This window comes from Chlorocebus sabaeus, chromosome X, assembly GCF_047675955.1.
Source record: "Chlorocebus sabaeus isolate Y175 chromosome X, mChlSab1.0.hap1, whole genome shotgun sequence".
Taxonomy (NCBI): Eukaryota; Metazoa; Chordata; class Mammalia; order Primates; family Cercopithecidae; genus Chlorocebus; species Chlorocebus sabaeus.
Window position 1 is genome coordinate 74,192,969 of NC_132933.1, and position 26,209 is coordinate 74,219,177.

At 38.4% G+C, this 26,209-nt stretch overlaps 1 pseudogene; it reads left to right on the top strand.

Moving 5' to 3' along the window:
• Positions 1 to 9,898: 9,898 nt before the first annotated feature.
• LOC103232245 (acidic leucine-rich nuclear phosphoprotein 32 family member D-like) lies at positions 9,899 to 10,724 on the top strand (annotated as a pseudogene).
• The last annotated feature ends 15,485 nt before the right edge of the window (positions 10,725 to 26,209 follow it).

A 26,209-nucleotide genomic window follows, 5' to 3' on the forward strand; every position in this document is an offset into this window, starting at 1 on the left:
TAAATTTGGGTGGAAAGATACTCTTACTCTTTCTATAAGAAAGTAACATCTCTAGTAACACAGCCAGTGACAAGAAGTCATGGACAGGGCCATCAACATGAGTAGCAGTAACAAGGTTAAATCCCCACTAACAATGTCAAGATCCAATCACCAGGTACAAGTATCAGATCCTAGAAAATCCACAAGATAACAAAGCAGAGATGGCAGAAGTAGCCATAACAGGAGAACTTGTCCACACTGAGTTACATTAATCTGTCTGTGGCACTACCATAGAAGGGATGAACTTGAGAGCCTTGGACATGCAAAAAATTATATGTGGAAACTCAGAGATAGAAATTCCTTTTGTTCCTAATAATATGTTTAGTCACATCTCCTTGTTCTTGCCCAGGTCTTCAGTCCATCTAATGAACATATGTGTACAAATTCACTTCTCAAGAACAACCCACATCCTAATGACAGCTCTTTGCCAAGAGACCACTTTGTGATTCTTTATACCAAACGATATAACATCATGGTATAGCACCACCTAAAATCTTTGGCAATTTATCTAGGATGACATCAGAGAAAAAAAGTGAGACGAAATGTCAATTCCATCATTTTTACTTAAAGGCATCTCCATTTGATATATTTTGTACATTTATTTTTAGGCAAAGTTTGTTTCAAGAGAAAAAATCTGCTTCTAAAAGTTTAAGACTACTAGACTAGTAAAACTCTTCTGGGCATCAGTCTCTTTTCTAGTAAAACTGTAATAATAATAATACTTGCCCTACAACCTAAAACATATTACATTATATATTTTTACTAACCTGCCTCTAACCAGGAAAAAAAAAAAAAAAAAAAAGAACTCCCTTAGAGGAGGTAACTGTCATTCATTTATAAGACAAGAACACATTGAATATATTTTTGTATCAGGCACTGGTAAGAGACAATATGGGATTCACATGAGCAGATTAGACATGACCCTTGCCTTCCAGAAGCTTACTCTCCAATCATTCCAAAGACCTTACAGCAGCCTAAAAAATCCTGTATGATAGTCTACTCAATCTTTCTGACCTCATTTCCTGACACTCAACCCATTGTTCTTTGTGTTCTAGCCACACTGGCCTTTTTGCAAACTGAGAATCTCATTCTCATTATCTAGCTGACGGAATCATTAAGTGGAATATTTTCTTTGGCTTGGTCTCCCGTGTTAAATTCTTCAAAATTACTTCAGAGTACATTATAGCCTTCAAATGAGTAACAGCTACAGTGAAACTATGTCCACCTGGTTCTCTAGACAGGCTGCATATCCTCTTAGTGGGCTCTATCTTCCCTCGTCTATAAATTACTACCTGCTTGGATCTCTAATTTACCAAAAAATTGCAAAATTTACCCTTATTTTCTTATAATTAAATTTCATTCATTCACTTACTCATGTAACATACACTTAATAGGCATTATATGCCATGCTGTGGAAATGAAAACACATATGAAGCTCAATGATTTCCAAGTGAAAAAGGAGTAGGAAAGAGCATTCCAGATATAAGCACTAGCAAATGCAAAGGCTCAGAGACATAAAACCTTTAAGTTGTTTTGAAAGGCTGAATGTTGCCGGAGAGCTAGGCAGAGGTTTGTGTAAATCATAATAGGAAGCTGGAACTTGTGGCTATATAAAGTTATCAATGAGCTTTATGTTTGGTTAGATACTGTAGAATTGTTCATTGACAAAGTTACATATAAGATATCATTAGGTTAAAAATAAAATTATGAAATAGTAGATACAGTGTGATCCTATTTTATAATAAGAATGGCTGTGTATTTTGACACGGAGAGATTCCTAAAAGAATCCAAATTGTAAATAGTGGTAGGATAAACCCTGGATTATTGATAATATTGTATTTTCACTGTACATCCATACTATCTGAATTTTTAAAGTAATAGCATTTATTTGATTTATTATTTTCTAAGTAATCATTTTTATTTTAGAAAATATCAAATGGACATTAAAACTACTATTTTTCTGTCACAAAACTTCATTTGAATAACTACTTTTGGCCTATAGTATCCAATTAAAAAGCATTAGAAGCAAACTTGACTTGTAAATGCAAATAAAAATTTTTGTTTATATGCACTTGGATGCTATTTCCAATCATAGTGGGCCGCTAACAAAAATGATTTTAATTATCTTTCATTTCTGTGTCACAATATTTTATTTTTCTGCTCATGGTTGCCTATTAAACTATTATCTCTCCTCTTATTCACTTTCAGACACAAGATACAGAGAATGAAATAATTCTCATTTTTTTCTGTGTTATCCTTTTTTAGCTGAAGGTCAAGAACATTAAAAGGCAGCAGATGTCTGAATGAAAAAAAAAAGTCAGATGTTGATAAATTTAAATACCTATCTTCCTTACATGAAATAAGTTTACTAACGTGTTTCTTTCCAGCAAAACACCAAAATATTACAATTCTAAAAAGTTTGTTCATTATCAACAAACCCCTTTAACGATCTTACTGCTTGTAAAGCTGCAATTATTCTGTATGATTAGCTCATAGGTTTTCTGTTTAAAAAACATTAATTTGTGTAAGATACTTGTTGATGGTCTGTAAATAGTAAGAATATTCTCCAGTATATCTTAAAAGATAAGCATAATTTAACTTATTTTATAAAACAGTTCATGATATTTGGGAAAAATGGGAAATATTATTTTATATAAATTCACTTTCCCTACTAAGAATAGTTGAAAAAAAAGTTTTGTTAAGAGTTAGTTTTAGCTTTTATTTTATATTCAGGGATACAAGTGCAGGTTTGTTACATAGGTAAATTTGTGTCATGGAGGTTTGTTATACAGATTATTTTATGATCAGTTATTAAGCCTAGTACCCATTAGTTATTTTTCCCGATCTTCTCCCTCTACCCACACTCCACCTTCCAAAAACTCCCAGTGTGTGCTGCTCCCCTTTGTGTTCATGTGTTCTCATCGTTTAGCTCCCACTTAAAAGCAAGAACACGTGGTATTTGGTTTTCTGTTCCTGAGCTAATTTGATAAGAATAATGGCCTCGAGCTGCATCTATATCCATGCATAGGACATGATCTCATATTTTTATGGCTGCATAGTATTTCATGGTGTTAGGAATCCACTTTAAAAGGGAGGGAAAAAGCTATATTTCACTAGCTTTTAATAACATTAATTTTGTTACTCTTGCTAGTTTCAATTCATTGACATAGAAACCTCAGTACCATATTAGAAAGTCTAACTCTGACCTATTCAATTTGAAAACCCTTGGAGTATTATTGGACCATCATTCATTTTAAGTAAAAAGTCTAAGACAAGAATGATATTATGAAGTAGAACTTTACAGAATGGGAGAAAATTTTTGCAATCTACTCATCTGACAAAGGGCAAATATCCACAACTTACAAAGAATTCAAACAAATTTACAAGAAAAAAAACAAACAACCCCATCAAAAAGTGGGCAAAGGATATGAACAGACATTTCTCAAAAGAAGACATTCATACAGCCAACAGACACAGGAAAAAATGCTCATCATCACTGGCCATCAGAGAAATGCAAATCAAAACCACAATGAGATACCATCCCACACCGTTAGAATGGCAATCATTAAAAGGTCAGGAAACAACAGGTGCTGGAGAGGCTGTGGAGAAATAGGAACACTTTTACACTGTTGGTGGGACTGTAAACTAGTTCAACCATTATGGAAAACAGTATGGCGATTCCTCAAGGATCTAGAACTAGAAGTACCATATGACCCAGCCATCCCATTACTGGGTATATACCCAAAGGATTATAAATCATGCTGCTAAAGACACATGCACACGTATGTTTAGTGTGGCACTATTCACAACAGCAAAGACTTGGAATCAACCCAAATGTCCATCAGTGACAGACTGGATTAAGAAAATGTGGCACATATACACCATGGAATACTATGCAGCCATCAGCCATAAAAAAGGATGAGTTTGTGTCCTTTGTAGGGACATGGATGCAGCTGGAAACCATCATTCTTAGCAAACTATCACAAGAACAGAAAACCAAACACCGTATGTTCTCACTCATAGGTGGGAACTGAACAATGAGATCACTTGGACTCGGGAAGGGGGACATCACACACTGGGGCCTATCATGGGGAGGGGTGAGGGGGGAGGGATTGCACTGGGAGTTATACCTGATGCAAATGACGAGTTGATGGGTGCTGACGAGTTGATGGGGCAGCACACCAACATGGCACAAGTATACATATGTAACAAACCTGCACGTTATGCACATGTACCCTAGAACTTAAATTATAATTTTAAAAAAAAGAACTTTAATCATAAGATACAAATAATTTATATTATAAATTGTTATAAAAAATCTGTACCTGCATAATTAAATTTTGCATATTCTTTAGAAGACCCCCAAATTCCAGGTGTGTCATCAGTCTTAATTTCAGATATAGTAGCATAGAAGCTGGGTTTTCTAAGTAGGATTTCCACAATTTTGAGAAGTGGGACATTGATGAGCTGACCAATTCGCTTTATCTGTCTGTGCTTTGTATGTTTCCCTTTTCTTGTTAAATCTGAGAAGAGCATTTCAAGAGTCCTAATTGCTACTTCAGTTAGCAATATCACTGGTTTGGCATAGGTAACAACACTCAATTCAATGTTTAACAGTTTAAATGGAACAATCTGGTCATTTAGTGCAGTAGTTACTTTTAACAACTAATGTGAATATCTATACTTGAATGAAAGATAGCTGAATAAACACACACATTTTGACTCTAAAACATGAATACTGCTGCATACAGTCAGCCCTCCCTACCTTCCAGTTCCACATATGTGTATTCAACAAATTGCAAATCAAAAATATTCAAAAATAAAAGCAATAAAAAATAACAATGCAACAATTGAAATAATACAAATTAAGAAACAATACAGTATAACAACTGTTTACATAGCATTTACATTATATTAGGCATGACAAATGATCAAGAGATAATTTAAAGTGTACAGGAGGATGTGCATAGGTTATATGCAAATACTACACCATTTTATAAAAGGGACTGGAGCCTCTGAGGATTTTAGTGTGTGCAGGGCTCCTGGAACGAATTCCCCACAGATACTAAGGAACCAGTGTATTTGAAAATAACTGATACGAATGAGTTGCTACAGCTCCAGCTTCTCATCACTTGCACTTCATCCGGAAGCTTTAAACAAAGAAACAGTAAGGACAAATTTGCCATCTCTCATTGGAGTTGCCTAGGAACTAAACAGAATTTATATCCAACTCTCCTTTTACCTCTGCACACTTGATTTTGGTATCCTATTTAGATTCTCAAGAACCTCATCTAAGCCTTTCTGTTTGAGACTATGTATGCTTCCATCTCAGAATTGACAGCTTGTCAGGTTTATGCCCAGCTATAAGGCCAGATAAGAATCTGTTCTTCTAGACCACATCTGCTTCCAGGATGCCAGAGAGCACCAGGGAAATCACAGAGCTGTTTTACACTATAGGCAGAAAACCCCACCTTCCAACAGGAGAACAGGGAGTATTGTCCCAGGTGCAGAACTAAGCAGATAAAAATGCTGCAGGCCAAAGTCACTCAGTTAGCAGGCACACCCACTGCCCCACCTGGTATTTTCCTTGGTGTTTATGGAGCCCCAAAATCACTGGAAAGGATCCCAATAGTTATATGACACGTTTAAGGTATCCTTTCTTCTCTTTTCTTTCTTTCTTTTTTTTTTTTTTTTTTTTTTTTTTTTTTTTTTTTTGACAGAGTCTCACTCTGTCACCCAGGCTGGAGTGCAGTGGCGCGATCTCAGCTCACTGCAAGCTCCGCCTTCCGGGTTCACGCCATTCTCCTGCCTCAGCTTCCCAAGTAGCTGGGACTACAGGAGCCCACCACTACGCCCTGCTAGTTTTTTGTATCTTTGGTAGAGACGGGGTTTCACCGTGTTAGCCAGGATGGTCTCGATCTGACCTCGTGATCCGCCGGTCTCGGCCTCCCAAAGTGCTGGGATTACAGGCGTGAGCCACCGTGCCCAGCCAGGCATCCTTTCAAACAAGTGGTCTCTCAGATAACTGGAAGAAATAGTCAGCTTTATATATATTTAAACTGTGGAAGTCTTCTAAGCAGGCCAAAAAGAAAGTCAGGAATAATGGACAAAATATCTCTGCTTATCATGGACATGATTCTAGCTGCACATACTCCATAGTATTACTCAGACTCAGAATAGAGCATAGCTGCGTTCTGCGGCCAATTGCATGCCACCATTCCTAAGCATGCCCTTAAATCACAACTGTCTTTTCCTTTGTCTATCCTTCTCTATGTCTCCATGAATTTGAAGGCCTCTGCAAACTTCACCTAGTGATTTGATCTTTTAAAGCATGTGACTTCTGGGGTTAAGGCTGTTTTTGTCTCTAGGATATTAAAATACTATCACTGGAATTTCTCATTGGTAGAGTCCATAACCTTCAACTCCCAAGTATGGAAAGTCGGGATGCATGTAAGACACTATTGAAACTCTCCAATTTAACTTCTTGCTTTTCCTTTATCTCCCCTTTTGTTTTCAGGATTTGGGCTGGAAACATATGTAGAACACTTGGGCTGTAGCATTTGCATATTACTAATGCAATCATAATGCCTGTATACAGTCTAAATTGGGACAACTAAGGGGAAGCCTTCCAGTATCCCCTTTTTTCTGGTCTGCTCTACAAGAATGTACATTTCAGTGATGCTTTCAGCAAGTGAGAACATGATTTTCATTGCACCATCATCGTGACTCCCTGAGTATAGATCTTTGCCAAACTGGTTTGATTCTTTTCCAAAGCCAAAACACAAGCATTTTCAAATTTTCCTAAGTATGCACTCCAGGGAGCAACATTTTGAGAAAGAAAATATTACAAACACCTAGGGCCATGGATAGCAGAACCTTCTTTCCTACTGTCAGAACCCCAGAAACTTCATGCTATCTGTATTTTTTCTACTTATCATGAAAATTGCTTTCCTAGTACCATTCCTCATAGCTGGCATTATTGATCTAGGTGACCTCTGATTTTGGCACTACTCCTCATTCCTAGAAGGAACCCTCCTTTTCCCAAATAAGCAGGATCTTGATGAACAGTGGGCAGCTTTGTGCTCTGTTTCTATCATGGTGGAGATGTGATGATTACCTGTTGGCTATAGGGAATTTTAGTAAAATATATTCAATGGGAAGGAGCAACCTCTGCATTCCTCAGTTATCATGGCATTCTTCACCCATGCTATCTTCTCAGATCTCAAGCTATGCTTCAGTGGAGACAGAGAAAGGTAAAATTTGTCATAGGCAAAATTTTATAAAATTTTACATTCAGTGTTAGCAGAGGAACCTCACTACCACTATCACTATCAGCACCACAGCAGGATTCCATCTACAGATACTTGTAACTGTTCCAAATTCTTTTGTTGAGCTCCCTCCGAAACCCCTGCTGACTTGGGCCACAGGCTTGCCCACAACCTTTGACTCTTTGACCACACTGCAGTTTGTCATCTCCTTCTCTGCTAGACTGGTAGCTGAGACGGACCAATCTTCAGAAGCAAAAAGCAAATGATCTTTTACAGACCCTCTTAGAACAAAGAGTATTTTAGGAGAGAGAGAGATTAAACTATTACATATTTACAGTAAATCCAAAAGTTTGAAAACACCTTATTTGTTGTCAGAACCCCTGTACTTAATGCAGTCTGCTATGGATTTATAGAATGTTTTCTGACTGCTTTGTCTATTCTAAAACTCACAAAATCCATGAAGGCAGGGGTCATGGTGGCCCACATTTATCTTACTAATTTTAGTATTTGGATCCATTATTGTACAATTCTCAATCTCACGCATAATTACTTTAGAGTAATTAACACAAATTATCACACCCTCCTCCTGGGAATTGTTACTTTGATTTCTGTGATATCAATCCCTTTGGTTCTTTGCATCTCATTCTGAAAAGTCCTTCTTTATCTCCTTTAATGGCTCTTCTTCCCTTGCATATCCCTGAAACATTTTGTTCTTTTCACTCTCGTTTTTTAGTACTGTACTATTGCTCTAGGTGTTCTAATTTATGCTATGGTTTTAAATACCACCAACACACAACTACCTCCTATATGCAGCCAAGAGCTCATTTCCAAACTTCAGATCTGTTAAACTGTCTACTGGACATCCCCAATTGTTTGCTCCACAAAAATATCCAAGTAAGTCAACATGTCTGAAGTTGAATCCATCAGCTCTTGTTCCCATTCCAAATTAATCCCCTTTTGGGCTTTTCTTTAATATGAAGTAGCAACTGCCATTAATAAACACAAGCCAGAAACCAATGATTCATTCTAAGATTTCTGTTTTAGTACAGTGTAGAATTTGCTTCCTTCCTTCCTTCATTCCTTCCTTCCTTCTTTCCTTCCTTCATCTCTCTCTTTCTCTCTTCCTTCCTTCATTTCTTTCTCCTTCCTTCCTTCCTTTCTTCCTTCCTTCCTTCCTTCATCTTTCTTTCTTTCTTTCTTTCTTTCTCTTTCTTTCTCTCTTTCTTTCTTTCTTTCTTTCTTTCTTTCTTTCTTTCTTTCTTTCTTTCTTTCTTTCTTTCTTTCTTTCTTTCTTTCTTTCTTTCCTGCTTTCTTTCTTTCTCTTTCTTGAGACAGAGTATCTCTCTTTCACCCTGGATAGAGTACAATGGCACAATCCCAGCTTGTTCACTGCAGCCTCCAACTCTCAGGTTCAAGAGATTCTCCCACCTCAGCTTCCCAAGTAGCTGGGACTACAACCATGGACCAGGACGGCTGGCTAATTTTTGTACTTTTTGTAGAGATGGGCTTTTGCCACATTTCCCAGGCTGGTCTCAGACTCCTGAGCTCAAGTAGTCTGCCCACCTCAGCCTCCCAAAGTGCTGGGACTACAGGCATGAGCCATTGCACCCAGTGGGATTTTCTCAAACAGTTTTATTGAGCTCCAATGGACATATAATAAGCTGCACATATTTAAAGTGTATAACTGATTACATTTTTTATGTATAATACACCAGTTGAAATATTACCATAATAAAAATAATGAACATGTCCACCAGTCCCAAGTTTTCTCATGCCACTTTCTTCCCACTCCTTTCCACATGCCCACAGTCCTACCACTAATTTACTTTCTGTTATGATACATTAGTGTCATGGGTTAAACTGTGTCCCCCCAAAAATGTATATATCAAATTCCTAATTCTAGAACCTCAGAATGTGACCCTGTTTGGAAATCTGATCTTCACAGAGACAATCAATTTAAGATTATGGTGGCCCTTAATCCACTATGACTTACATTACAAAAACGGAAATTTGGACACAGAAGCACACGAAGGAAAATGCTATGTGACAATTAAGGCAGAGATCAGGGTAACCCTTCTACACCCAAAGGAACACAAAGATTGCCAGAAAACTGCCAGAAACTAGTGAAGAAACATGTAACCAATGCTTCCTCACATACCCCAGAATGAACCAACCTGCCCACACCTGAATCTCATATTACTAATCTCCAGAACTGTAAGACAATACATTTCTGTTGTTTAAGCCAGTCACTTTATGGTACTTCATTATGGTAGCCCTAGAAAATTAATACATTTAGTTTGCATTTCCTAGGCTTTTATATAAATGGACTCATACAAACATGTATGCTTTTTTTCTGGTTTCTTTCACAGAAAAATTATTTAGAAATTCTACTATGTTTTGCGCTCCCGTGAGTAACTTGGCTCCGGGGGCTCTGCTCGCCTGCCCATAGGCTGCCAGCCACGCAGGACCACGCTGCCGGCCTCCGCCGCAAGCAAACCCTTCAGACGACCTTCGCTGCACAGGCAGGGACGCCTCTCCCCTCTCTGCCCCGCCGCGGAAAGGTAAGTTTGAAGAGTGGGGAAGAGGGGAACATGGGCATGAAGAGGAGGATCCACCTGGAGCTGAGGAATCAGACCCCGGCAGCTGTTGAGAACTTGTCTTGGACAATTGCAAATCAAATGATGGAAAAATTGAAGGCTTAACAGCTGAATTTGTGAACTTAGAGTTCCTCAGTTTAATAAATGTAGGCTTGATCTCAGTTTCAAATCTCCCCAAGCTGCCTAAATTGAGAAAGCTTGAACTCAGTGAAAATAGAATCTTTGGAGGTCTGGACATGTTAGCTGAAAAACTTCCAAATCTCACACATCTAAACTTAAGTGGAAATAAACTGAAAGATATCAGCACCTTGGAACTTTTGAAAAAGTTAGAATGTCTGAAAAGCCTGGACCTCTTTAACTGTGAGGTTACTAACCTGAGTGACTACCGAGAGAGTATCTTCAAGCTCCTGCCCCAGTTTACCTACTTGGATGGCTATGACCAAGAGGACCAGGAAGCACCTGACTCAGATGCCGAGGTGGATGGTGTGGATGAAGAGGAGGATGAAGAAGGAGAAGATGAGGAAGATGAGGAGGATGAGAATGGTGAAGAAGAGGAGTTTGATGAAGAAGATGATGAAGATGAAGATGTAGAAGGGGATGAGGATGACGATGAGGTCAGTGAGGAGGAAGAAGAATTTGGACTTGATGAAGAAGATGCAAGATAAGGATGAAGAAGAAGAGGAGGAAGAAGGTGGGAAAGGTGAAAAGAGGAAGAGAGAAACAGATGATGAAGGAGAAGATGATTAAGACCCCAGATGACCTGCAGAAACAGAACTGTTCAGTGTTGGTTAGACTGCTCATGGATTTGGTAGTTGGTTTTTTTTTTTTTTTTTTTTTTTTCTTCCAAAAAAGGTAGCTGTGATAGAAACCCCAGGACATCCACCCACCCAAAGAGCCAAAGAATAGTTCTTGTGACATTCTGACTTCCTTCCATGTAGTCCCTCTTGGTAATCTACCACCAAACTTGTGGACTTCACCCCAACAAAATTGTAAGCATTGTTAGGTTTTTGTGTAAGAGTCTTGCTGTATCGTGGATAGCTGTGACTGATGAGTCTACCATCTGTGGCTACCAGTTACACTGGGATTGTAACAGCATTTTTACTTTCTGTACAACAAAAAAGCTTTGTAAATAAAATCTTAACATTTTGGGAAAAAAAAAAAAAGAAATTCAACTATGTTTTTAGGATATAAATAATTCATTCTGTTTTATTGCTGAGTGGTATTCCATTGTATAGACATGCCACAATTTGGTTATCCATTCACGTGCTGATAGAATCTAGGGTTGTTTCCAGTTGGGATTATTAAAAATAAAGGTGCTATGAGCATTCACATACAAGTCTTTTATCAACATATGCTTTCATTTCTTGGGTAAATACAAATGAGTGGAATGACTTGATCATATGGTAGGTATCTTTAACTTTCTAAGAAGCTAACATATTATTTTCCAGAGTATTTTGCAAAGTACCATTTTACACTCCCACCATCAGTGTATGAAAATGTCAGTTATGCCACATGTTTTTCAATACTTAGTAAGGTCAGGCTTTTAAATTTTAACCACTCTAATAAATGTACAGTGCTATCTTATTCTATCTGTAATTTGCATTTCTCTAATGACTAGTTACATCAAACATTATTTCCTTGTTTATTGGCCATTTATATTTCTTATTTCATGATGTGTCTGTTCAAATATTTTCCCTTTGTTTTTAATGCCAGTTTGTTTCTTAATTATTGAGATTTGAGAATTATTTAGAAATTGTAGATTTAATTCCTTTATCAACTATTTATTTTGCAAATGTTCTATTCCAGCCTTTGGCTTATATTCTCATTGTCTTAACAGCACCTTTGGGAAAACCAAAGTTTTTAACTTTGATACAATCCAATTTATCAATTTATTTTTTATAGATAATGCTTTCCACCATGCATGTGACCATCTAGAAATAGTTTTTCTAAACCTAAATCACAGTGATATTCTTTTATATTTCATTCTGGAAGATTTTACAGTTTTAGGTTTTATATTTAGCTCTATAACCCATTTTGAGGTAATTTTTGTACATAATGCAATGAATGGATAAAAGTTCTTTTTTGCAGGTTTTGATATTCCGTTGCTTCAGTGCTTTTTGTTGAAGACAACCTTTCTCTATTAAGTCGTCTTTTCATGTTTGTAGAAAATCAATTGTTCATATATATTTGGGACCACTTCTGGATTCTCTATTCTGTTCCTTTGATCTACTTTATATCAACATCACTGTTTTGATTGATGTAGCTTTACAATAAATCTTGAAATCAGATAGTGTTAGTTCTGTAGCTTTGTTTTTTATATTCAGACTTCTTTTGCCTATTCCTATGTCCTTGACATTTCCACATCAAATTTAGAAACAGCTCATACATTTTTACAAAAAAAAAAAAAAAAAAAAAAAAAAAAGCCTGCTGGAAATTTTATCTGAATTACTTTAAATATATAACTCAATGTAGAGAAAATTGGCACGTTAATAATATTGTGTCTTCTGACCTATCAGCAGGTTATAGCTCTCTATTTTTTAGATCTTTTATTTATCTTAGAAAGTTTTGAAATTTTCAATATGCAATTCTTTTTTTAACACGCTGCCATGTTCTAATTCACGTATTCTTCAAGTTTTTCAGTATACAACCCCTTTGTCAGATTTATCCCTAAGTTTCCCTTTTGTTTTGTTTTGTTTGTTTGTTTGTTTTTGTTTTTTTTCTTGAGATGGAGTCCCGCTGTGTCATCCAGGCTGGAGTGCAGTGGGGCCATCTCGACTCACTGCAAGCTCCGCCTCCCGGTTTCACGCCATTCTCCTGCCTCAACCTCCTGAGTAGCTGAGACTACAGATGACCGCTCCCACGCCCGGCTAATTTTTTTTTTTTTTTTTTTTTTTTTTTTTAAATTTTTGGTAGAGACGGGGATTCACCATGTTAGCCAGGATGGTCTCAATCTCCTGACCTCGTGATCCACCCCCCTCGACCTCCCAAAGTGCTGGGATTACAGGTGTGAGCCAATGCACCCAGCCTATCCCTAAGTATTTAATATTTTCGAAGCTATTGTAAATTTTCTTTTTATTACCATTTGTTACAGTTCATTACTAGCATATGGAAATACAATTGATTTCTACATATTGATCTTATATCCTGTAATCTTGATAAGTTTATGAAATAATACCAGTTGTTTTCTTGCACTTTCCTTTGCATGATTGCACTCTCTACATATAGTGGCATGCGTCTGTGAATAAAGATACTTTTTCTTCCTTATTTTTAATGTAAGTGCCTTCTATATTTTTATCTTGCCTTATTTAATTGGCTAGAACCTCCTGTTGAAGGTTGAAGATAAGTGGGGAGAATATACATCCTTGTCTTCTTTTCTGATCTCAAGTAGAAAGCACTTACTCTTTCTCCATTAATTGTTACATCAGTTATTGAGTACTTTTAATCTTTATGGGTACATAGTAGGTATACATATTTATGGGGTACATGTGATCTTTTGATGCAGGCATATAATGGATATTAATCACATCAGGGTAAGTGGGGTATACATCACCTCAAGTATTTATCTTTCTTTATGTTGCAAATATTCTAATTATACACTTTTAGTTATTTTTAAATATACAGTAAATTATCGTTGACTATAGTCATCTTGTTGTGCTATCAAATACTAGATCTAATTTATTCTATCTAACCCTGTTGATTTTTTATAGATACCCTTTATTTGTAATTTTTGGTAGTTTCAAATGCATGGGTAAATTCAATTGCTATTACTCCAGTTTGGTAAGAAATGAAAGTATATCCCCTTGCCACCATTTTTGTTGTTGTTGTTGTTTTGAGACGGAATTTCACTCTTGTTGCCCAGGCTGGAATGCAATGGTGTCATCTCCACTCACTGCAACCTCCGCTCACTGCAACCTCCGCCTCCCGGGTTCAAGCAATTCTCCTGTCTCAGCCTCCTGAGTAGCTGGGATTACAGGCGTGCACCACCATGCCTGGCTAATTTTTTGTATTTTCAGTAGAGACGGGGTTTCACTATGTTGGCCAGGCTGGTCACGAACTCCTAATCTCAAGTGATCCACCCGCCTCTGTTTCCCAAGTGCTGGGATTACAGGCGTGATCCACCGCGCCCGGCCAACACCAGCATTATTTCTTATCTGAACTTATTTCTTACCTGAACCAGCCTTCTGACAAGTTTCCTTACTTCCAGTCTTGCCCTAATGTAATTCAATCTCTATACTAGAATAAGTTTTAAATATGTAAATGTGATCATGGTGTACCTCTAAGTAAATTCTTTAATTATCCATGGCCTTCTCAACATGTTCTGCATCTCACTGACATGGCACCAAAGTCCCTTCCCAACCTGGTCCCTGCCTCCTTTTCAGCCTCACCTCTGCTCCTCTCCACCGCTCCAATATTATATGTTCCAACAACCTCAAACTTCAGGTTATTATCCACAAAAAAACACATACTTTTCCACAGGGTACAACTTTTCACCCACTTATACTACTCCTTCTGCCTTCTTCTTTGACTATTTAAAATCATTCATTTTTCAAGAATCAACTCAAACAACAATTACTCTATGACGTTTTCCCAGTTCCCACAAGTGTTGGTCTTCCTTTTAGTTTCTCTGAGACAATTTGTTCAACGCACTTTCGTAGAATTTCCTGTGTTTTATTATAAATATTTGTTTACATATCCTTGATGTACTAAAGTGAGGGTTGTGAGTGTCAAGATGAATTGTGTTTCTATTTGCACACCTAACCTCTGGCGCTTGTACCTAACACAATGCCTGATGCAAAGCATCTGCTCAGTAAATAGGTGTTGAGTGGATAAGTGAATAGTTAACTAGATTCTAAGTTTCCTTCTAGGTTTAGAAATATTTCTCAATATTCAGCTATTTCATGGCCACTTTCACAATTTTCTCATGTCAGCGTACTATCGCTATGATTGCTTACTTTATGTTTTATTTTAAGTCAATATACACTTTTACTTCAATACCGAGGCCAGCCTGTTCTAAGCAACTCTATCTGTGAATTCAGAAGCATTGTTTTAGTTATAGTTTTTTATAAAGTGTTCAGACTTCTACTCTTGGTGATAATTGGCAACAGATGCTCCTTGCTTAAAAAGATAGCTATTCACAATAGCAAAGACTTGGAATCAACCCAAATGTCCATCAGTGACAGACTGGATTAAGAAAATATGGCACATATACACCATGGAATACTATACAGCCATAAAAAAGGATGAGTTTGAGTCCTTTGTAGAGACATGGATGCAGCTAGAAACCATCATTCTCAGCAAACTATCGCAAGAACAGAAAACCAAACACCGCATGTTCTCACTCATGGGTGGGAACTGAACAATGAGATCACTTGGACTCGGGAAGGGGAATATCATACACCAGGGCCTATCATGAGGAGGGGGGAGGGGGGATGGATTGCATTGGGAGTTATACCTGATGTAAATGATGAGTTCATGGGTGCTGACGAGTTGATGGGTGCAGCACACCAACATGGCACAAGTATACATATGTAACAAACGTGCACATTATGCACATGTACCCTAGAACTTAAAGTATAATAATAATAATATTAATAATATTAATAATAATAATAATAATAATAAAGAAAAGGGGCTAGGTCTGAGGAGAAGAAACCAAAAAAAAAAAAAAAAGATAGCTACTATTAATAAGTATTCTTGTATGAGCCTTTTTTGATAAATAATACTTGTACATATTATTGGGCATATGTGTTATTTTGATACATGCATACAATGTGTAATGATAATATTGGGGTATTTAGGATATCAATCACCTCAAAAATTTATCATTTATTTGTGTTGGGAGTATTTTAACTCTTTTCTAGCTATTTTGATGTATACAGTCAATACTACTTAACTATAGTCACCTTACTGTGCTACTGAACACTAGAAAACTTATACTCATTTTGAGTTTGGTTTGTTATTAATTTTGTGGGTCCTTTAAGCACATCAGTAGGTTTTTAATTTAAAATATTTCTATTTTGATGTAAGTGTTCAGTCCTATAAACTTCCCTCTTAGCAATGCTTTTGCTGTATTTTATGTATGTTGTGTTTTAGTTTTAGTATGTTGTGTTTCCATTTTCATTTGTTTTGTCAAAGTTTTTTATTTCCTTCTTAATTTTTCATTAACTCAGTGAACATTCAGGAGTTTGCTGTTTAAGTTTTTTTTTTTTGTTGCACAGTTTCTGAAGTTCCTCCGGTTATTAATTTTTAGTTTTACTCCGTTGTGGTTTGAGAATATACTGAATATAATTTTAACTGTTTTTTAAAAAAATTGAGACTTGTTTTGTGTTCTAAGATATAATCTATCCTGAAGAATGTTCCATGTGCTGAGGAGAAAAATGCACATTTCTCAGCTTTTGGATAAAAGTTTTGGATGAATGTCTGTTAGGTCCTTTTGTTTTAAAATAAAAATTTGACTTCAAAGTTTCTTTGATGGCTTTTGGTCTAGGTGATCTGTCCAATGGTGAGAGTGGGAGGGTAAAGTCTCTGTTATTGTATTGTAATTTATATCTTCCTTTTTAGGTAATAATATTTGCTTTATACATCTGGGTGCACCAGTTTTGAATACATATTTGTTTCAAATTCTTATATTCTCTTGCTGATCTGATCACTCTATATAATGACCTATTTTTTTCTCCTTTTACTGTTTTTGAGTTAACATCCATTTTATCTAAGTATAGTTACTCCTACTCACTTTTGGTTTTCATTTGCATGAAATATCTTCTTTTCATCCCTTTATTTTTAGTCTTTATGTGTCCTTAGAGGTGAGATGAGTTTATTTTAGGTAGCATATAGTTGAGTTATGGCTTTTTTATTTATTCGGTCAGTCTATATCTTTTAAGTGTAAAGTGTAATCTATTTACATTCAATGTTATTATTGATATGTGAGGGCTTATTCCTGCCATTTTACTAATTTCTGTTTGTTTATGTGACCTTCAGTCCTTTCTTTTTCTTTTGCTTTTAATCATTGTAATTTGGTGGTTTTCTGTAGTGGGAACATTTGAGTTTTTTCTCTCTCTTATTTATGTGTTTGCCATACCAGTGGATTTTATACTTCCATGTGTTTTCATGATGGTAAATATTATCCTTTCATTTCCAGGTGTAGGGCTCCACTTAGTATTTCTTGTAGGGTTGGTTTAGTGGTTATAAATTCCTTCAGATTTTGCTCATCTGGCAAGAACTTTATTTCTCCTTCATTTTTGAAGGGTAGTTTTGCTGGCTGTGGTATTCTTGGCAAAATGATTTTTTTTTCTTTCAGCAACTTAAATATATCATACCTTTCGCTCCTAGCCTGTGAGGTTTTTGCTGAAAAATACACTGTTAGTCTAATGGGAATTCCTTCATATGTAACTTCATGCTTTTCACTTGCTGTTTTTAGAATTCTCTCTTTGTCTTTGACTTTTGACAGTTTGACTATAATGTGACTTAGAAAAGATCTTTTTAGGTTGAATCTATTTGTGAGTATACTTTGAGCCTCCTATATCTGGATTTCTATAATTCTTGCAAGATTTAGAAGTTTTCAGCCATTATTTCATTAAATAGGTTTTTATGCTTTGTCCATCTCTTCTCCTAGGAATTCCAGAATGTAAATATTTGGTCACTATATGATGTCCCATTGATGGCAGTGGCAGCCTGACTTAAGTAGCTCCTGCAATGACACTGTTCCAGCAGGGAAGGTGTAGCTGGGGATGCACACTCCACAAAGCTGGTGGGAGCCAGGAACAGGCAGGAGCCCTGCCCCTTTCTGAGATGACAGGGTGGGAGCCCTGCTCTCCTGGGTACAGCTGCAGCTGCAGAGCCATGGTTATGGACCCATGCATCCCTGTGATCTCAGGGGCCCAGCAAGCCCCCTTCCCCCACAGGTTCAGAAGTGCCTGCTCCGGGTGATTGGCCTCTCCCTGCTCCTGGTGCCTGCTCCAGGGTGGAGCAAAGTTGTGGTCAAGCCTGGGTGCTGTCACAATCCAGCTGGGTGTGCACACACTCAGGGTGGTACTGATACACCAATCTCCTGCTGCCTTGGCCCCATTCTAGCTGACAGGCATGGGAGGGAGACCAAAGGAGGGCTAAGAGTGGTTCCATGCAGGCCTGCAGGTGCCCTTAAACACAAACAGCCTGGGCATGGTGGATGACATGCAGATGGCAGCACTATGCAGACAGGCTCCTTGGTGGAAAGGGACAGGTTCCCAGTGAAGCCCCTCCTTCAAGTCAGCAATGGCCTGAAGTCTGGGGTCTGGGCTGTCTGTTCCAGGTGGAGTCCATGGCCCAAAATAAGAACTTAGAGTGCTTTTGCCGGGCCCACACATGGCTGCCCATGGACCAACCAGCATGCACTTCCTCCCTTCTAAAGCCCATAAAACTTTCAGATTCAGGCAGGCTCACAGAGAGGTCAGGACTACCAGATGTGGGAAAGAGCTACTCACTTTGGGTCTCCTTGACTCATCAGGATGACCTGCCTGTAGAAAGGAGCTACTTACTATGGGTATCCTCTCTTCTGAGAACTGGACACTCCTCCGGGACACTCATCAGGAGACTTTGGGTCTCCTGAGAGCTGTTCTGTCACTCAACATAGCTCCTCTCTGCCTTGCTCACACTCCAGTTGTCCACCTACCTTATTCTTCCTGGACATGGGACAAGAACTCATGACCCACTAAATGGCATGACTGAAAGAGCAGTAACACAAACAGGGCTGAAACACACTGCTCACTTGCCACATTGTGGGCAATGAGAAGGAGAGACAAGCTGCAGCCTTTCACAGAGCCCAGACCTAGGGGTTCCCCAGGCCAGGGCTGTAACACATTTTCTGGAACTTCGCAGGTCCTGACATCTCCAAACTTCCAGCTTCTACCGCATTCCCTGGCACCAATGGTGGAAGCCGCTTGTGGTGTGACTGGTCCAGCCACAGCCTTGCATGAAGCGAGTGTCTGTACTGGCTCCAGGAGCAGCCCACTCCACTGCAGCTGGCATGCCTGGATGTGTGCAGTGGCAGGACTCCATGCTCACTCACACACCCCTTGCCACTCTATGTCTGGCTCACCCTTGGCAGGCATGGGATCCAGGCCAGTAGTGCAAGTTGATTGCAACTTGCTGGGCTGAGTGTGTGGAGCAAGCCCAGTGAGACCGAGCAAACCTTAGGCAAAGGCACCACTGGCCACAGAAGTTTCCAGCTGGAATAGCAACACACTAAGGATTCTGTGACACTATATTTTACATAGACTCTTCATTTTAAAATAATTTTACCTTGTTTAGAGATGGTGTCTCACTTTGTTACCCCAGCTGGAGTCCACTGGTGGGATTAAAGCTAACTGGCACCTTGAATTTCTGACTCAAGCAATCCTTCAACCCCAGCCTCCTGAGTAGCTGGGACTACAGGCACCAAGAACCACATCCAAATATTTCATTTTAATTTTATGTAGAGATAAGGGTCTCTCCATCTTGCCCAGGCTGGTCTTGAACTCCTGGGCTCAGGTGATCCTCCTGCCTCAGCCTCCCAAAGTGCTGGGATAACAGGTGCCAGCCACTGCACCTGACCCACACAGGCTTTTTACATTAGTTTAATCTTTTCTCTACTTTTCTTGTCCAACTGAGTAGTTTCAGAGGACATGTCTTGAAATTCAGAAATTCTTCTGGATTATCTAATTTATTGTTTAAGGTCTTGAGTGTGTTTTTCTTTTCATCCATTGCAGTCTTCAGTTTTAGAATTTCTATTTGATTCTTTCTTAAATTTCTCATTCAAATCATGAATTGTTTCCCGATTTTAATTTCTTTGTATTTCTGTGTTCTATCCTATCCTATAGAGTTTCTTTAGTACTAGATATTTTTAATTCTTGTTTTCAAGCATTTTATAAATTTTCTTTTCTTTGGAGTCTATTACCAGAGAATTATTGTGTTCCTTTGGAGAGAAAATCTTTCTTTGCTTTTCCTTATTTCTTTTGTTCTTGGTTTCATATCTATGCATCTGGAGTAATACTTCTTCCAATTTTATGTATTGGCTTTCATAGGGAAATATTTTTTTCTATAGATGTATCTTTCATGTTGGTTGGGTAAAAATATATTTGACTCTGATCCTGAGTGGGTAAAACAGTGTACTGTCTGTATGATTTCTTCAGCTGTAATCAACATCAGTTGTGTTTTTAAGTTCTGAAATATCTTAGACTGTGGTTTTTAATGGATGCTGCTGTAAGGCTTTGCTGGGGACAGGGACATTAGGTGGGCTGATCCTTGGGCACTGCTGGTGGTGGCATCAGGCAACACAGACCTGTCTTTAGTCCCCCTGATGGTATGCACAGGCACCAGCTGGGGCAGATAGGGTAGGCTCCCAGATTGTGTGTTTGGGTGCTGGGTGCCAGGAAAAGTGGTGGTGGGTGGAACAGGTCTGTCGTCAGGCTCTTGATAATGTATTTGAGCACCAGCACTCGTGGGTGGAGTCAGTCAATCCCCAGACTCCAAAATGATGTGCACAGGCACCAATGATAGGGGTGAGAAGTGGGTAAGTCTTGTCCTCAGTCCCCCAGATGGTGCACTCAGCTACCATTGGCAGTGTGCAGGACAGTTCAGTTCCCAAACCCTAGACTACATGTTTGGGTATTGGTTTCAGGCAGGGGGAGCCCTGTTTATTCATCCATGTATCAACTATAATCAACTTACAAACCTATCAGTGATACACATTACACACTTTAGGAGTCACTGAGTCATATAATTGTGCAATTCTTTCTCTTTCTCAGGGTCTCACAGCTAGTGGCAATACTAGTACTGGAACCCTAGTCTTCTGGCCACCTGTCCAAAAAATGCTCTACTAGATTGAACTACATCTTCAAAAATACACATCCCATAAAGAAATGAATGGATAGATGTGTACCAAGGAAAAAGATGGAGAAAATAGGGAAGCTTAGTTTAGTGCAAAGTACTGAAGGTATTGTCTGTTCCAAACAAATATATGCAAGATACAGAAAATGGAAGGTAAAACATGAGGAGATTATTGGCTCAGTAAGGTGATTCATATTATCTTTCAGAGGGTCCTAACGCCAGGTGACTAAGGAAGTCACAGAAGCATTCATGTCTAGCTCCAGAGAATTCTCTCTCTGTAGTTTATCTCTGGATTCTTTCTATTAGTAGAGCTTATGCCTGGCGGTATAGCCTAAGGCTGTTTTCCATTTGTCTTACCCTATGCACAGACTGGTCATCAAGCATAAACTCCCAAAAGGCTAAATTTCTGACTTATCGATTTATATCAGGAAATGTGAAGATTACTTTTTCCAAAAAGGGAGAAAATAAAGGTGGTGAGAAAAACATTAATGTACTGAGTACAAACCTGGGAGTCAAAGTTTCCAAATCCCCATCATTGTCCTCTCACTGATTCAGTTTTAGAAAAACAAGTATGTTTAAGAAGTTTCCAGAATAAACGTTTACCTTGGTTTAATTCAGGAATAGATTCATCATTAAGATCTATTTTGACAAGCAAAAGAGTAAATATGTTGGCATTCATACAGAATGGATACCCTTTAATGAGTCCTTTTAATTGATCAGCTCAGCAGAAACACTGGTTCTGGACCAATTTCTTTACAGAATCTATCCTGTAGAAGTTTTTTCCTTGAACTAAGTGACTGCATATTTATAATGTAGTTTTTATGGGTGCTATTGTTTCCACCAGAGCTGTGATGTCCCATCTAGAAGTATAGCAATCTAAATTATAGAGTGCAAGACTGAACACTGCTGAGGAAATTCCACCAGAGCAGTTATAAATCCACCATTGTAAATCTACCAGAAAAAGGAGAATCCGTACATGTTTTTACTAATTTATCCAAAATACTTTGGAAAACTTAGGATTGAGGCCTGATTGACCTGCTAAGTCATGTTATTTCACCACCATCACCAAGCATACACTTGCACATTTTCTACCTAACATTGGCACGTCTAATTTGAAGAAATGGCAGCTACAAAAATATGTTTGGATACTGACAGATTTGACAGTCCCATAGGCAGCCTTCTTTAATCTTTTAGATTTTCATTGTGGTTAAAAAACAATGGCAAGTTATTGTATTTGTTTCAAGGTTCTCTGAATTAGATCAGTTATTCTCAATGTGCGGCACCCACCTCATCAGCAGCATCAGAGTCTCTTGGTAATTGAAAATGCAAAATTTCTAGCTCTACACAGACCACCTAAATTGAAACTCTGGGAGTGGGGTTCAGCAGTCTGTATTTTAACAAGCTTTATAGATATTTCTATTCATCTCATTTTATCCAATGTAGAATGTATCATTGTAATTTAAGTAAGACTGTCACCTCAGTACTTTTTATCCTTCTAGGGTGTTCTCCTCATAGTCCTATACACATCTGTTTGTATACCTTCTTGTTTTTGCTCATGTTATGAACCTTTCCCTATTGCTACCTAATTTCATCATCACTTATTTATCCAACTTCTACCCATACTTAAGATATCATTACCTTACACTATTAAGCATTTTTGTATTACTCCATTCTCATGTGTCTAATAAAGACATATCTGAGAATGGGTAATTTATATAGGAAGGAGGTTTAATTGACTCGCAGTTCAGCATGACTGGGGAGACCTCAGGAAAGTTACAATCATAGTGAAAGAAAAAGCAAACATCTTTCTTTACATAGTGGCAGCAAGCAGAGTACTGAGCAAAAGAGGGGAAAGTCCATTATAAAACAATCAGATCTCATGAGAACTCACTCACTATCACCAGACAGCATGAAGCAAACTGACCCCATGATTCACTTACTGCCCACCAGGTCCCTCCCTCAACACAACCACGTGGGGATTATGGGAACTACAATTCAAGCATGAGATTTGAGTAGGGACACAGCCAAACCATATAATTCTGCCCCTGACCCCTCCCAAATCTCATTTCCTCACATTTCAAAACACAATCATGCTCTTCCAACAATCCCACAAAGTCTTAATCCTTTTCAGCATTAACCCAAAAGTCCAAGTCCAAAGTCTCATGTGACACAAGGCAAGTCCTTTCCACCTACGAGCCTGCAAAATCAAAAGCAACTTAGATACTTCCTAGATACAATGTGGGTATAGGCACTGGGAAAATGCACCTGTTCAAAATGTGAGAAATTGGCCAAATGAAGGAACTACAGGCTCCATGCAAGTCAGAAATTCAAAAGGGCAGTCATTAAACCTTAAAGTTCCAAAATGATCTTCTTTTATTTTATGTCTCAAATCCAGGTCGCAATGATGCAAGAAGTGGGCTCCCACAGCCTTGAGCAGCTTCATCCTTGTGGCTTTGCAGTATATAGCCACCCTCTCCTCTGTTTTCCTGGGCTGGTGTTGAGTGTCTGCAGCTTTTCCAGGTGCACAGTGCAACTGGTGTCTGGAGGATGGTGGTCTTCTTCTCACAGCTCCACCAGGCAGTGCCCCAGTGGGGACTGTGTGTGAGGGCTCCAACCCCACATTTCCCTTCTGCACTGCCCTAGCAGAGATTCTCCATGAGGGGTCTGCCCCCGAAGTAAATTTCTGCCTGGACATCTGGGCTTTTCCATATATATTCTTAAATCTAGGTGGAGGTTTCCAAACCTCAGTTCTTGACCTCTGTGCAGCTACAGACTTAGCACCACTTAAAAGCTGCCAAGGCTTGAGGCTTGCACCCTCTGAAGCCACAGCCCAAGCTGTACCTTCTCCCCTTTTAGCCATGGCTGAAGTGACTAGGATGCAGGGCACCAAGTCCCTAGGCTTCACACAGCAGGGGGTCCCCCGGGCCTGGCCCACAAAACCATTTTTTCCTCCTAGGCCTCTGGGCCTGTGATGGGAGGGGCTGCCACAAAGGTGTCTGACATGCCCTAGAGACATTTTCCCCATTGTCTTGGTGATTCATATTCACCTTCTCATTGCTTATGCAAATATCTGCAGTGGGCTTGAACTTCTCCCCAGAAAATGTGCTTTTTTCAGGGGGAGGGGGTCACATCATCTGTCTGAAAATTTTCCGGTTTTACTCTACTTTCTCTTGAATGCTTTGCTGCTTAGAAATTTCTTCCACCAGATACCCTAAATTGTCTCTCTCAAGTTCAAATTTCCACAGATCTCTAGAGCAGGAGCAAAATACCACCAGTCTCTTTGGATAGTAAGAGTGACTTTTACTCCAGTTCCCAACAAGTTTCTTATCTCCATCTGAGACCAACTCAGCCTGGACTTCATCATCCATATCACTATCAGCATTTTCGTCAAAGCCATCTAAGAAGTTCCAAACTTTCCCATATTTTTCTCTCTTTTTTTAAGCCCTCAAAACTGTTACAATCTCTGCCTGTTACCCAGTTTCAATGCTGCCTCCCCATTTTGGGGGTATCTGTACAGCAACACCCCATTCTCTGTAGTACTGATTTACTATATAAGTCCATTCTCACACTACTAATAAGACTGGATTCTTTATAAAGGAAAGATATTTAATTGACTCACAGTTCTGCATGACTGGGAAGGCCTCAGGAAACGTACAATTATGACAAAAAGGGAAGCAAACACATCTTTCTTTACACGGTGGCACCAAGCTGAAGTGCCAAGCAAAAGGGGGAAAATCCCCTTATAAAACCATCAGATCTCATGAGAACTCACTCACTATTACAATAACAGCATGGAGGTAACGGCTCCATGATTCAATTACCTCCTACCAGGTCCCTCACACAACACATGGGGATTATGGGAATTATAATTCAAGATGTGATTTGAGTGGGGACACAGACCAACAATATCACTTCTGTAACTATTCTAAATTGAACTCTCCCTTCACTTCATTCCAACCAACTCTACCAATACATAATTAATGTTTTAATGATTTACTGCCTGATTTATGTAAGTCTATGTGTCTGTCTCATTTTTCCCAATTTGATTGTAAGAAACAGAACAAAGATATTCTTTCTTCTCAGACCCTATGACAGTGCTGACCCTGTGAGGAGTAAAAATTTAATCTGCTCTAATGACTCTGAGAATGACCTAATGATTTCTGTTCAAGAAATGCAGTGAAATGTAGAATAATAATAGATAAAACAACCTTCTTGATTCTCTTTCCCTGCAACTTAGATTTAAAAATACATGGTAGAGGAGGAGGAGTGCATTTAACTTTAATATTTCCTTTACCTCTGTACTGTCTAGATCTAAAGTGGATTATGAGGAGAAGCAGCAGAAATCAGAGGGTAGAATAAGACAGGCCTGTCTGTCTACCTGACTAGAAGAAATAGAGTGCTACTCTTGTTCCATGGAATCCCTCCTAAACACTGTGGGGTTGATTCAAATTGTCCCTAGTTAGCAACTACTGCTTTTAATTAATAAATGTCTAGAAAGGTGTGAAATGGAAATAAACATTCAGCTTCACACCTGTGGAACTTCTTGCCCACTCAAACAAAAAAAAAAAAAATGGGGATATACAGATCTTAGTTTCTATGAGGAATCAGTTCTGAGAAGAAGCAAGATTAATGAGGTCAGTAAACCCTTGGTCAATTGAATATAAATCCAACATCAAAGGCACCAAAATGAAAGGTAAACACACTGAGCCTTTAAAGTTTTTCTGTTAAAATCCTGCCTTGTCTCATTGAGCATGTAACTCAGATCACAAGCCAACACTGGAAAAATCTGGGAGGTTCAGCACACTCAGTTTAGAGGCAGAAGTTTGTTTTCACATGAAAAGGGGAATTCTCTTACTCTCAGGAATCTTTGAGAACTCTCTGAAGAGCTCAGAAGAAATCAAACCAATAGAATCTCAATTTCAGTAGAATTAAAGTGCCTCCTTTCTTTCCTTTCCAGGACATATTGCAATTAGTCCTTTCTAAAGTTACTAGAAAGTAAATAACAGTAAATGGAAACATTTTGGGGGATAAGCCTTCATGGTGAAAAGCTGTCTGGATGACAAGTGAAAATGTTAACAGAATTGGTCTACTGAAGATCGTTTTTCTGGTATTTAAAATGAACCTAGTGCTACATTTGTAGGTTAGCAGTTCAACTGTTTTCTTTTTTAATTATCAGGCCTGTAATTTGACTGAATTTATCATTTAATATGATCAGTAAGACAAAAGGCACATAGATTTTTATTGGTTCTGTCTATTGTAATAAAAAACAAGAACCACAATTTTAATGTTTAAGAAGGTTTAGATAAAAAGGCTTCTTAAAATAAAGCACTCATTGATAATTGACACCCACAATTTTATATAAGAATTGACTCAAATCACAATTGTTAAGTGGAAAAATATTCTCCTGGGGCCCATTACATTTTAGTCACTTAAAATGTAAATGTTTCTTGGGATCTGGTTCTT